The 14,494-nt window shown below is 40.4% G+C and overlaps 1 protein-coding gene across 1 annotated transcript in view; it reads left to right on the top strand.

Moving 5' to 3' along the window:
* Positions 1–14,494, top strand: part of ATRNL1 (attractin like 1) — a 575,975-nt gene that overhangs the window by 338,499 nt on the left and 222,982 nt on the right. The window lies entirely within an intron of this gene.

Here is a 14,494-nt window from a genome sequence, read left to right as displayed (position 1 = left end):
ATAGCCCCCATGTTTTCCCTGTCAGATCAGACTAATTAGCAACAGCTGGGTCTGCTACGCCATTGAGATAAGGTCATATTTAAGACATCAATTAAACTTGGCTTTTGTTGAAGCAGCTCATATCCACACCCACTCCCACACTGGCCTTCTGTCTGGTTATAATTTGAATTCCTGGTATTCTGACTTGTCGGTATGACTTTGACACATGACTTGGACTGCCTTCTCCTGTCTTAATGCCTTAGACTCTGACTGAACCATGCTCAACCTTGGACTGCCTTCTGGACTAGCCCTGGCTATTTGCTTGACATACTTTCTTTCAATCAACCAACAGCTCTATTTCCCAGACAGTTAATTAATGTGAACAATTTGCTCCTACTCAAAGTCAATACATAAATGGAAAGTGAAGCCATCTTCCATTTGTTTATCAGAATATTGACAAACACAGTCATTGGAGAAGTGCCTTGTTTCTATAAGATCTTTTTCTCTGGATTGATACCACAGCAAGATTTCTTTCAACATTCTTTCTTCAGCCAGATTTATCTCCTTAATTAATCTTTCCTCAATATTTTGTTTCTGCTGGGACATCTCTGTCCCTCAGGAGCCATACTGCCACTGTTTCATATTCTTGAACTTTGTAAATTGTCTTGTCAATTTCAAGATCAGATTCAGTTCTTGTGGGGAAAAGTGAATATTTCTGTCACCCATCCTGTGCTCTGTACACAGGCCATGTTCAACATGTACTCAGCCCCATGTGTTGATCATTTCATGAATATGAGACTTCTGCTCCCTGAAACACTAAAGGATGGCAGAAAAAAATTAGCATACAATTGGGCCTCGCAGATTTCTTAATCGGTATCCCACTGTTTCCATAAGTGCCATTTTGCTGGAAGAAATAAATTTGAACATACAATTCTTCTGTCTCCTGTATCATATATCACTGTTTTCCTTCATCAGTTCCTTAGAGTATGATCTTTCTCTTCATAAATACATTTTAATTAATCAAATACCAACTGTGAAAGTGTTTACCAATGACTCACTTAAAATTAACATATGGCAAGTTCCTTGTCAGTACAAGGAAATGAATCTTTTTTAAAAAAAATGTTAAATAACTAGCAATTTTCTACTTGACAGAGAAATTAGACGACATTTCAAATATCCCTGATGTGTTCCCTAAATAATGGGGATTGTGGGAATTCTAATTGTGTTCTTGTAACATTATCCAAGGTAGTTACAGAAAATGGTATACATAAATTGCCTATTTTATTTAAAAAGGCAAAGGTCCCTGATGTTCCCAAACAGGTCTTACAATCTGTCTTCCTTTTACATTCATAATATGTGGGAAACATTTTGAAAGTTTGTAATTAAAAAACCCCAACATGCTATTAAACCAGCAGACCTTAGAATAATAATGTGTCTTGTCTATAAACAAGTTCAGCAGGGTATAACTTTAAGTCTAACCTGAGGAGTTAATATTAGTTTACAGAAACATCATCCCAGAGGATCAGTCTTAGTACTGTTTCAGCTTCAACAATCAATTGTAGGATTTTGAAACTGTGTAAAGGTTGTTGAAATAACCTTTTACAAAGAAATGAAGGCAGTCTAAGACAACTGAGTAACGATGAAATCTACCCATGGTTCAATATATGATACAAACTTTCACAATGATTGAAATCACTGTGTTTTTACAGTATATCAAAATGCTCATAGTAAATGCGGAAGTGTAGGTTGATGTACATTCACCGTATCTGGTTATATATGGGTGAGTAACAGTAAGTTTAAAATTACTGTGCTAAAACAGGTCACTTGCAGCAGAAAACTGCCAAGTCTGATAAAAGCTTTTCAATCTGCAATTGCAACAACACATTTTCTGACTGTGATAGACTAAATATAAAGTATTGCTTGTACAGAACGGTAACTGCAGGATTACTAAGCAATGTTTATCACTCCAGTAGCTTAAATGAGGACAAAGGCTATCTAATCAAACAGCCCCTTAAGGAACTAATTGTGGCTGCATCTTTCGACCCCAACAGAAGCTGTACTTGAAAAGAACCATCATTCTTGCTAAGTAAAGCCATAGATATTCTCTTTGACTCTCTCATCGCTCCTATTTTATACTTGGCTGTCCTTTCTGTTGTAAATTAGAATAGATGAAAGCTGTCCAGTTGAGCCGATGATGGAGGCTAATTTGATGTGATATAATTGATGAACTCTAAATTGTCCCACTTTCCCCCTTTGAAACAGTCTGACTGAGTTCAACAAAGCTAGAGTACTTTGATTTACACAGCCACAGTGATAGTGAGTGTCCAAGTGAAGATGGGCTTGTTGACACATTAAATGCTGTGGGAAACTGAAGAGTAGCACCTTGTTTCTGATTAATTAAATCCAGCTGAGGCAGCATTTGAACAAAGAAGCTGTTTCTAAGTGTCATTAATAACTCATTTCATAGATCAGAGTTTCCCCTTCCATGCATTAGATTCCAGAATACAGTCACATGTTTTGTAATTCACATGATAAGCATGATCAGTTGATAGCCAGAATGTGTGAAACATTCCCAGTAGTTTTCACTGTGATCAGTCATTGTATAGTGCTGCTGTTAATTGCTTAAGGCAGTCAAGAATTTATCTAGAAAGATAGGCTAATCTTTAAAATTACATGGATAATCTTACCCTTAAAATATAGGAAGAAGAAGAAGAGAAGAGTTTGGATTTATATCCCCCCCCTTCTCTCCTGAAGGAGATTCAAAGGGGCTTACAATCTCCTTGCCTTTTCCCCCTCACAACAAACACCCTGTGAGGTGGGTGGGGCTGAGAGAGCTCCGAAAAGCTGTGACTAGCCCAAGGTCACCCAGCTGGCATGTGTGGGAGTGCCCAGGCTAATCTGAATTCCCCAGATAAGCCTCCACAACTCAAGCTGCCGAGCCGGGAATCAAACCCGGTTCCTCCAGATCAGAGTGCACCTGCTCTTAGCCACTACGCCACTGCTGCTCCCAAGGTGGGAAAGGTGGGGAAGGGGATTGCCGTCACTGATTAACAACAAAAGCAGGCTAAGATGCTTTGATGTTGTCTTTAGGAACCCCAGACAGTTCCAATGCTACATCTAAGTTTGACCTGTGAGCTTGTACAGAATGAGCTACAAGGGGCCACTGATAGCCCATAACTCCCTGTTCTTTCCATGAAAAACTCCCCTTTAGAACACTTCTCTGACTTTCTGCTGAAGTACAAACCTTCCTTTAAAGTCTGACCCTGTGCTGTGTTCATGCTGTTTATAGTTTAAGATTGGACTCAAAGATCCACAAGAGGTCCCTCTAGCCCTGTTTTTGGTCTGGAAGCAGATCCCTGCCTGATGAGGCAACTGAAGGGTGGAGCCTATCCCCACCACAACTGGTAAAAGGAGCAAGAGAGAGTCCCTGAGCCAAATCTTAAACTGTATGAATCATAAACACAGCACAGGATAAAACTTGTAAAAAGCATTTCTCTATGTAAAGGTGATTATTCAAGATAGTCTTCCTCATTCTGAAATCATTGACACAAACACATATTTCAGTACAATTTTTTTGCTTATAATAATTCTACTTCATACTTGGAACAATATGTTTAAACTAGATATTGTGGATGTTCCTCATCGCTTTCCTTCACTATCCTTTTCCCTGTGGATGAATACAGTTTTTTTCAGCGTAGGTGTTCTAATAGACCTCTCTCCCAAACAGCTCCATTAGCTAATACCAAAATAATCAAATTTTTTGGTATAGATTTTTTTTAATACACTTGATTAAGAAGAAGAAAGAAGTGCAGGAGTCAGGTACACCTACAGGAAGATTTAATGATCTCTTGGGGAACCTCTAACATGATTATCATAACAGACCATGCAGATCTTCTATGTGAACTCACTAAAGTGAAAAAATAACCAGATTAAGTTCCATTTATCATGACTTAGGTGAGAAGTCAGAGCACTGTGGTGCAGAACTGTATCTAGGAGCTTTCTGCTGTTTCCTGTCACCACATATGCACAGAAACTTTTATTTAGCAAGTGAACTTTCTTTCTCTCTGTGTGTGTGTGTGTGTGTGTGTGTGTGTGTATGTATACATACACACATACACACACACACACATATATATACATATGTGTGTGTGTGTGTATTAAAAGGGGAACCTGAGCAGCTTGTATCATTCTCCTCTCCATTTAATCCTCACAACAAACCCTGTGAGGTATGTTAGACTGAGAGTATGTGACTGGCTCAAGATCACCCAACAAACTTCCATGGCAGAATGGGAATTCAAACCTGGATCTCCCAGATCCTAGTCTGACACCCTCAACTACCACACTACAGTAGTTGAATGCCACACTGTTATCATGTAGGTAAGATGTGGCTCCCATTTAAGCATACTAGAGTTCTGAAGTGGTGGTACACATGTGCTGCTGTCTCCACCTTGTTGGAAGATATAGTTGCCAAGTTGCGGGGGGTAGAGGGGAGGCAGACATTATATCTAATGTTCAGTTTCAGTCTTGTAAATTCAGATAATGTATAGTGTTACCTGATCATTTTGCGTGTCTTCGAAGCATTTTCAATATTAAAGACTGCAGCATAGCTTTTCCTTTGTTCTACTTTGCATTTTAAGCATGGAGTATTTACCCTTTTGGATCAGAAATTATTTAAGGATAGTAAAGGTTTATTTCTTTACTGTATTAATGTAATGTTATTTTGGAAGGTAAGATTTTATAACAGAACCCTACACGGTATTAACACAAAAGTTCTACTGGTATGTTCACATCATGCTGCTTGAGCAGCAGTGTATGGTACACTAAATGTTCCTTGGCTCCAGCAACAAAGTGACCTTTTCAGTGATCATTCTCTCCCCCCCCCCCCCATTTTGATTTGTTCTGGAGAAATTACAAGTAGCTAGTATTTGGTTTCCAAAAAGTATATACAGTTCTTTGACCTTTTGGCAGTGGGGTATAAGTAGAAGTACAAAAAATGAAGGACAAGTGTACACATTATTTTAAGTGCATCTTAGCTGCTGCCTGCTGGATTAGGCCTGTTTAAATAATCCTTTATGTCATTTGGTGTAAAGCCAAGGCACAAAGTACATGACGCTCTTCTCATATCTCCCCTGTGGCAAACTGGTGTTAACACACACCTTGGAAAATCCTTGCTCCATCCCACCTCCCTGGTCAGACAGTTTGTTTTTTTAAAAAAGCAGAGAAAGAATCAGTCTGCAGTGTATGGCATTTTGTAATTTTTAAACATTTATATGTTCTCTATCCATAAAATGGCAAAAATCTATTTTGCTTTATGATCAGTGTGTGCCAGGATAACTGAACCAGTTTATCTAGAAGCTACATGTGTACAGCTAACTATTTTCTGTGCACAAGAAAAACTGATCCACTTGCAACTTATTTAATTAGTTGACTTAATTTAAAGAGATTTGTAACGCCAACAGTTACAACAATAGGTCCAAAGCAGGAGGCAGAAGTTGTTTTGTACAAATTATAAGTAATTAAGGAAATGGTCAGGGCGAGGCATAATTCATCCAACTCTGAGTGTGAACATTTAATGTACGTAATAGGAATTAATTCATGCTTTTAGATTAGTATTTGGGATATAAGTGGTAGAAAAGTACCACTATTCAGAGTATAAATATATAGGCAGCATGGTAACATGTAATAGGAACATTCTATGTGTTGCATGGGATGACTTTCCTACATGAGTTATTCCATACAGGGAAAAAAGATGCATACTATGTGTGCCTGCTCAGACACAACAAACAGTGGGGTGCTTCGCATAATCCTTCCCTCAGCTGTCAAATTGTCTACAAAATGGTCTCTTTGGATGCTGCTATATATTTCACAATATCTTATAACATGGTCATATTTTAAGAATATGATGTTCAACCAAACCAAGTTCTTGGGCTGAAAAAGAAGTGATAAGTCAACAAATGCCATTCTCAGGGTCTTTAAATTGCCTTTTTCAATGAGTAGAACCTGTTAATTTGAATCTCTAAAACCCCTTATGTATGGAAAACTTACCTCAGGGCTGTCAGTTGAGCAGTGGGGCTATAATGTTGTCTCACATTTCTCCTCACATGTGTAAGGAGAATAACAATTTTGCTTGAACATTGCTATGTCCAAAGAGACTCCATTTTGATTTTTGGAAAAACTCATAAAGAAATCTTGTCTTCTGTCCCTCATGTTTTTCACATAACTTAGTTTCAGGTGCTTAAAGATAGAGATAGCAGCTGTACCATTACCAAGATCAGATTCCTTCTTATGGGCATGGAATCATCTCCAATGATTTTCAGCTGGATTTGACTGGTCGGCAAGGGCCCTAATTGAAAGTTTCAAAGAAAGGGGTAATTTGCTGATCTTCCAAAGAGTTATCACTAACTTGATACTTGATTGGTTAATTGATCATTATTTGGTGTGGCCAGCTTTTGACCTAAATTAATTTTATTAGAGTTAGCAGTCATCTTTCCTTTGTCTTTGGTCCTTTTTGCCTCTTCATTCCTTGAAGAACTTGGCAATGCAATGAGGACTTCTGCTATGTTTTCAAGCCAGTATTTATTTTAGTAAGTAAGTGTACTTCATTGTTTTGTGTGACTGTATATGCACCTTATGATTTAATGGTCACTGTCTATTTTTAAAGCTGTTATTTTGCAATCTTTCTTTTAAATAAAAAATATAAAAAAGTTGCTTTGTGTTGTTGAGTACTGGTTCAGAACCCAGTGTCTGACAGCATGGGAGGAGCCACTCCACAGAGTACTGCACAGCTGCTTGCTGCAGTCTCATTAGGTCTGGTTCTCTTAACTCCATCTCTCACCTCCCTCTTAAAGGTACAGATCTTGTCACACCCCAGGGACAGGTATGAGCACTGGAGTCAAATCTCTGATATCCCTGAAATCTGTTCCCTGCCCAGCCCCCTTTCCACTTCCCTTGCCCTTCCCTTCTCAGCCAGAGGAGAACAGCTCTTTAGACGAGGCACAAAACTGGGGAGAGAGGAGTGCATGGGGGCTCTGCAAGGTGCACTGACCCTCTGGAGGCCTATCTGCCAGCTGCACCCTTTGTGTATCGATGTGCACCTGGATCGCATTGTGGGCAGTGGAGGTACTGGACAGAGCTGAGGGGCAGAGGTGGGATCCAACCAGTTCTCACCACTTCTCTAGAAGTGGTTACTAATTTTTTCTGTGTGCCAAGAAGGGGTTACTAAAGGGACTAAAGGGACTGCCCAATAGGCACTGGAGATGCGTGTGTGCGGCGGCGCCACTGTTTGAATCCCACCACCATTGGAGCCTGTTATTAAATTTTTTGGATCCCACCACTGCTGAGGGGTGAGGAAGAAGAGCCTCTTTTTTGGCTCTTACTCCCTGGGGCTGGTAAAAGGCCTCAACCAGGCAGGTGTTTTAACCTTAGTGGTTTTCAGTCCCATGCACTCCCTTCCCAAAGAAAGGGGCAAGCAATTCATACGCATGCAAACCACACACACATGCACCCTGGTTTTCAACTGAAATAAAAAGACAGCACTTTTGCAGTGTTTAGTTGTTTATATTGCTATATCAATCTTTCAATATAATAAATAACAAAAAATGAAGCAATAAGAAATCTGAAAAGGGGGAAGGAGAGAGGCATGTACGTGAGTGCAAATGGGAGGGGCTGACCATGGGTCAGAGGAAAGATGTCAGAGCAAAGCTGTGCTCACTGGCAAGTCTGTCCCACTCTGGCAGTGAAGCAAATTAAAATTGTGCAAGAAGTGATCTTGCTTGCAACAGAGAGAAAGGAAAGTGAAAGCCGGACTCAAGGAAATACATCCATACAAGAAATTTTGCTGCGATGGACACTCACCCCCATCGTGCATCACACACATTGTGCATAATCAACCTAATAGAAAAATAAGATGAGAATGAGCTGTTTTAAGGACAGCAAAATGGGAAATAGGATGTGTGTGATCAAATTAGACATTCATTATGTCAGAAATTGTTATTTTTGGAAAGTGTTCTAAAATTACACATCATTGTATCTAGAGAAGTAAGAATCTGACAATGGTTTTCTGATACTATTATACTCATCTTTGCAACAGTGGCAATATTTAATTATACAATTACAAAGATGTACTGTGACAGTAATAATATGTGTTAATTGCTATCTAACAGAGACATGGTGTAGTTTTTTGTAAAATAAAGCAAATCTGTTTTTTCCTGTTTCTTTGGGATTTACTGAAATCTGAATGATTGTTGAAAGTTCAGCATGACTGCTACTGGTCAGGAAAATATTCTGTAAAGGCAAACAACATCTTGTAGTTATTGACTCAAATAAGAATGCATCTTTATGTATTAGACAGCATTTAAAATTATGTTAAGTTTTTGGTATATCACATGAATGTTCTGGTTATGGAGTTATGGAGTTCTCCCTTCAAACCTAAATTTAGACATTGTGACAAATGAGTCTTCTGGATACTTCTCTAAATACAGAAATGTCCCAAGACATTTTTATACTCTGTTGTGTGTGAGAAGTAGCGCAATACCTCTACAAATCACGGAATATGGTTTTAAAACTCTAGTCCACAATTTTTGTCCCCAGATTCCATGAAAGGGATCCTGGAGAGTGAGGTCTACAAGAGAAGCACATCCCTGCACTTTCTGCTTTCTTTATCTTATTTTCTTGTCCTGGCTATATCTTCTCCTGGACTTACTCAGGCTGCAGCAGGTGCCCATGACCCTGGCACCAACCATGAGCCTGCCAGCAGCTCCTATGACCACCTCTATGGCAAGAGACCTGGCACTGCTAGGCCAGGCTATGCATAGCTCCTATACAGGCCTAAGTGACCTCTTTAAAGACCTGGAAGAACTGCCAGCAGTGGCTGTAGCTAAGGCAGCAGACTAGCTAAACTGTCAGGCAAATGGAGAAGAGGTGTGAGAATTTGTGAGGCTGTTGGTCATGATCATGATCAGGCCTGGCCCATATAAGGGGCCAAACCAAGAGAGAAAGGAGGTCCAGGTTCTTCAGGCTGTGGAGGAGAATCTCAGAAACAGCAAAGAGAGTCAGTTAACCCCCTTCCATGCATTGTGAGGCGTTTGCAGACAGGGAAGGTCAAGCAGTCTTGGATCCCTTTTTCAGAAAGCTTCAGGAGTTGTAATTGTATAGGGGAATGCAAAAAGAGATGGCTAATCCTTGAAAGGTGAAGAACCAGTGTGGTGTGGTGGTTAAACTATGTCTAGAAAAACCTGGATTCAAATCGCACTTGGCATCAACTTACAGGGTCACTTTGGGCTGGCCATTCTACCTCAGCCTAAACTATGTCTAGGAGCAAGTGCACCACTTTCAAGGGCTGATGATCTTCTTCAGCAAGACCCAGGAATTAGTTATAAAAGCAAAAGCAAAACATCAAACTCTAGGGAGAAAATAGCTTCAGTTGTTCAATAAGGTTGTAATGTTGAAGCACAATTAATCTTTAGATATATTCTGTGGTCTTCAAACTCATAAGTTTGAAGACCACAGTAAGACTGATAGAGCAGTCTTACTGAAACCATTTAGAGTATGTAATTTTTACAGCAGTGATGTAGTCAAATACAGGTGTATAATTTTGCACTGATATCTGAAAGCAGGTTATTTGAGCTAATCATTCAATAAAGGATGGAATCTTAGAGAGTCATATAAGTTTATTTAAATCATTCTTGAGAAGACTTGCTCATTGCCATATCTGAGAATAAATGTGAATCATGCCCAGTAATATTTCAGTGTAAGTGATGTCAGATTTCAAAGAAATTTTTAATCAGCTTTTGCAACTGCTTTTGAATTAAGAAATATGACTCAGCACTTCTGGCAATACAGTGGGTCATTGTAACATGGTGATTTTCATATTATGGTAAATTCACAACTTGCTTCTTTATTCATTTGTCTCAATTATCCTTCATTTGTCTCAAGCAGCTGACAATGATAGAAAATGAAGTGTAATAAAATATACCTGCCAGTGTAATCTCAGATTGTGGGTTCTGTGAGTCAGAATTTGGAATGGATCTTGCAAACAATTTGAAACAAGTTTTCTTTTTTCTTTTCACTCAACAAATCATGTATCAGCATAGAACTTAGTAATATAAATAAAACCATGACCTTATTCAAGTTTAACAATTAACTTTCCCTTTTTCGCAGCTGGCCAACCCCAAGTCCTTTACTTTCCTCTTGTAGGTAGCCCTGGAAGTCTCCAGATGAATTCTTGGTGCACTGGCCTCAGAAGACGAAAGTCCCAAGAGATCTCCCACCAGATAAACACAGCCCTTAAACTAGGTGTTAATTAATTGATTAAACTTCAAGCTCCCAGTAGAGCAGCCTTGCTTCCTCCTTCTGCTTTCCATACATTCTGCGCCCTTCTGCCTCTAGATGAAGCTGCACCTTTTTCTGGTTCATTCCTTTCCTATGTAGGGGTTACACCAGCAGAAGCCTGGCAAAATTCTAGGATTTTTGGGCATGGGGCCAGATATTGAATGATGGCACAACATCACTTCCAGCTGCATAACCAAAAGTATCGCCATGGTGTTGTCATAATGCTCTAGTAGTGCGTCATAGATTTAAGGGATGGGGCTAGGCATCACAGTGGTGCATGAACCCACTTCTGGTCACATGACTGGTAGTGGCATTGCTGCAACATCATTTTAAACTCCCATTTTCTCCCTATGGGCAGCAACAGGGGACTGTGCTTTCCACCTCACCCCAAAAGAGAGAAAGAAAATTGGTATTTTGAAAATTTTCTGAAAATGTGTTCTATTTCAGTCCACATTCCTGTCTTTTTTTCCATTGAAGCAGCTGGTACCTTTCTGTCTATAATATATATCCATTATTGTGAGACCTATCTTCTGCTACCAACAGGAACAGCTCCCTGCTCTCCTCTCAGTGACAGCCTTTCAAATACTTAAAGAGAGCAATCCATTCTGTCCACATTCTTTTTGAAGGGAGGCCTCCAGAAATGTGCACCAGATGTGGGCTGACCAATGCAGAATAAACTGGGACTACGACATCTTGCAGTTTGGATGTTATGCCCCTGCTGATACATCCCAGGACCAAATTAGCCTCTTTTTTTTGCTGCTGCATCACACTGACTGCTCATACCCCTAGATCTCGTTCACACAGTGTTATCCACAGTGTATCCCCGGTCCAGTATGAGTGCTTCCTGTTTTTATTACCCAAATGTAGAACTCTGCACTTGGCCTTGTTGAATTGCATCTGTATGGGTCTTAAAGACAGCAGGTGGGATAGAGATGAACATTTGGCTCAGCTTTACTTTTGTCATGAGACAGTCCCGGGACAGTGAGGACTCTGATGTAGAGCCTGATGACATTGTGGAATTTCCTTGTGTAACTTGGGATAACATTCATACTGCTCAATTTTGTGGCATATCTCCCATCTTCCAAGATGGCTGGGAGATGATGGACAATGGCTCTGCAAGCTCTTTAGAACGTTCTTTGAACACTCAAGTGCTTACCATCAGTCCTAGGGAATTTGTGCACATCCAATTCAGCCAGGTACCTCTCAACAACCTCTCTGTTCATGTCAGCCAGCAACCTGGACACAATGCCTTGCCCACTACTTTCTCTAGTGAACTCATTGTCTTTTTCAGAGAAACAGACTGAGGCAAAATAGACACTGAGCCTTTTTACTTTCACTCTGTCCCAGTTTCTCCACTTTCATCCATGGGCCTATCAACTCTTTTACCTTGTGTTTGTTCCTTACAAATCTGAAGAAGGTTTTCTTGTTGTATTCAGTCTCCCTGGCCAGCCTCAGCTAACCCTGAGCTTTGACCTCTGTGATCACTGACTTTACAATGCCTAACAACCCTCTGGTCAATCCTTGCCTCCATTTCTTGAACATTTCTTTTTTTATTCCTTAGCTCATTATGGAGTTAGGTGGGATCCAGCAGGTTTTCACAGGTTCCTGATAGTAGGTTACTAATTATTTGTGTGTGCCGAGAGGGGGTTACTAATTGGTGATTTTGCCATGTGATTTTTGCCTAAGTTACACCCTTCCTCTCAGCATCAGCGCGCCGAACTTGAAGCAGTCTAGCAGGAGGTGCACCAGCATGTGTGGCAGCCTGTGCCTGCGTGCATTTGTTTCCCACCCAGTCCCATTGGCGCTATTGGTCCTTGCCACAGTCCCGCCCAGGAATGCCCTGTCCCCGGGATGCCCGGCCACGCCCCCATTGTGCCCCACCCAGTCCCATTGGCGCTATGCCACAGTTTGAATCCCACCACCATGGGAACCTGTTACTAAAATTTTTGGATCCCACCACTGAGTTATATGTTCATCTACATTGGCTTCTTTGATCCTCTTCTATGTTTTCATCTTGTTGGAATAATAATGGCTTGACTCCTAATGCCTCTTCTTTTAGGAGCGCCCACCCTTCATTGGTTCCTTTCCCTTCCAGAATTTTGGCCTATGGAATGACTCTTATCATGCCTTTGAGTTAATTAAAGTTTGCCCTACTAAAATCTAACATGCATGTCTGGCTGTGAACATTCCTGGTTCTCCACTGCAAAAGAAATTCTAGGAGAACATGGCCATTTCCCCCGAGGATTTCCACCACCTTCATCCCACCTACCAATTATTTTCTGTTGGTTAATATTAAGTTGATCATGACCAAACCCCTTGTTGCATCCTCAACCATTTGAAAAAGGAAGGTGTCAGCCAGATAAGTCAGGAAGTTGCATGTCTGTGGATGCTTGGCAGAGTTCAGTGACATCCTTTATTATCTCAAAAATGAGTTTAAAGAATTGAATATTAGAGTACTGCTGTATTTTCACTGAAAGGGCCATATCCTTTGAAGTATTCACACAAGATGATCTAAAATGCGAAAGGGGAAAAATGCATTCATATGAAGAGTTTTTGTTCCTTCTGGGTGCCATGATTTTCAGCTCATTTGAAGAAACAAGCAATGGCACAATTAATTTTTATTTAATTACTGAGCATTGTTTTCATTAGTTGCATGAATTCAGAGTAGTAAGTTTTTTATTATAATGCTCCCCATTACTCTTATTCATTGCACTGTTACAGCTGAGGGAAACAAAGATTAGCTTGGGTGGGTTGGCTGTGGCTCATTGTACATTGCTGTCACATTGTAGGCTTTCTAAGTAACCCGAGTATAAGAGAGAGCTTCAGATTCCACAGTTATGCTGGCACCAGCTTTCTAATGCACAGACATTGTTCTTCATGTTTAAGTAATCACAGAAGAGGCTGCATGCGAGCTTCAGACACTGTCTCTAATAACTCTGTCTGGCTTCAGTACAAATGCATGGGGAATCTGAAGGCTAAAGGATTTGTGCTTGGTGCGAGTTTGTTGCATTTATTCCTTTATCAGTTGGGAATTCAATTGAGAATTTCTTGTAATCGTGTCCCCATATGGGTACCTTACTTAGAGAAATGCTTAGGGAGGAGGAATAGAAAGAGAAAGTTGAGAACATGACAGCCTATGAGAGAGAATGAATAAGCATGCGTGCACCTGGATGGTTGTTTTGGCATTCCATAGAAAATTACTATCTATGTAATTTCTTCCAGCTTCCTCCAAAGGAGAATTTGCTATGATTTGGCATCCAATCTGGAGAGGGTTGGTGGGGTAACCACACAGTGTTGTTCCCTAATTGTCTACTTCCCATCTTTTCTCTTGTTTGATGCCATCTTTCCTAAATGTGGTTTGATAGGATCTTTTTGAAAGGTTTCAGTTAAAACATCTTTGAACACTGTATGGATGGGAAGGGGCACTTTTTAAATGTTTCACCCACGTTGGCACCATTTCTTCGTCCTTCGTCCTTTGCAGCTTCCATTTCCTCTGCTCTAGTAAAGAGTTGTTTTTGGCATTTTTCCAAAAAAATCAGCACCTGCTAGACTGTTATTGTGCTATACATAGCAATCAATGTTATTGGCTCCTCTGACTTCACAGCTTTTATGTTTTCTAAAAAGACTCTAGTCCCTTGCATTGCAGAAATCCCCTTACATATCCACAGTGAGAGACTTACTTTTTTAAAATTAAAGTTGGGGAATCAGAGGAGCTAGTAGTTCAAGGAAATTTATAATTGCAAGCAGGGACCTGCAAGGATTTGTAGGGGGCACCTCATTTTCTTCTCCCCACAATTTCCCTCCTTCCCTGTGAGATCCCTGTAGACTCTTTTCCTGCTTTCTTCTTTCTTTCCCATCTACCAGCCAACCTGCCTTTACCTGTGTTTGGCTTTCCTTCATTCCCTGCCCCTGGCAGCCTCTATCTGGAAAAAGTCTGGCCCACTTGCATGGTGGCAGCCTGGACAAGTTGTTTGTACTGGGCAGGATGGGCTCTGTTGAATGGTGGGAAACCTGCAAAGCACCCTACTTGCTCTTTGATCACCTTCCCCCACTATTTCTTCCTCTTGGCATCCCCATATCCTCAATTTTATCCTTACCATGCACCTACCTTTTATATCCCTCTGTCCTTACCTGTTTTTATTATTTACTTCATCTGTTCTTTTTCTCTCTCTTAATATTGTGATTC

The sequence above is a fragment of the Sphaerodactylus townsendi genome, linkage group LG08 (assembly GCF_021028975.2).
Source record: "Sphaerodactylus townsendi isolate TG3544 linkage group LG08, MPM_Stown_v2.3, whole genome shotgun sequence".
Lineage (NCBI taxonomy): Eukaryota > Metazoa > Chordata > Lepidosauria > Squamata > Sphaerodactylidae > Sphaerodactylus > Sphaerodactylus townsendi.
Note: the sequence above shows the minus strand (reverse complement) of the source record. Positions and strands in the feature narration are given on the sequence as shown.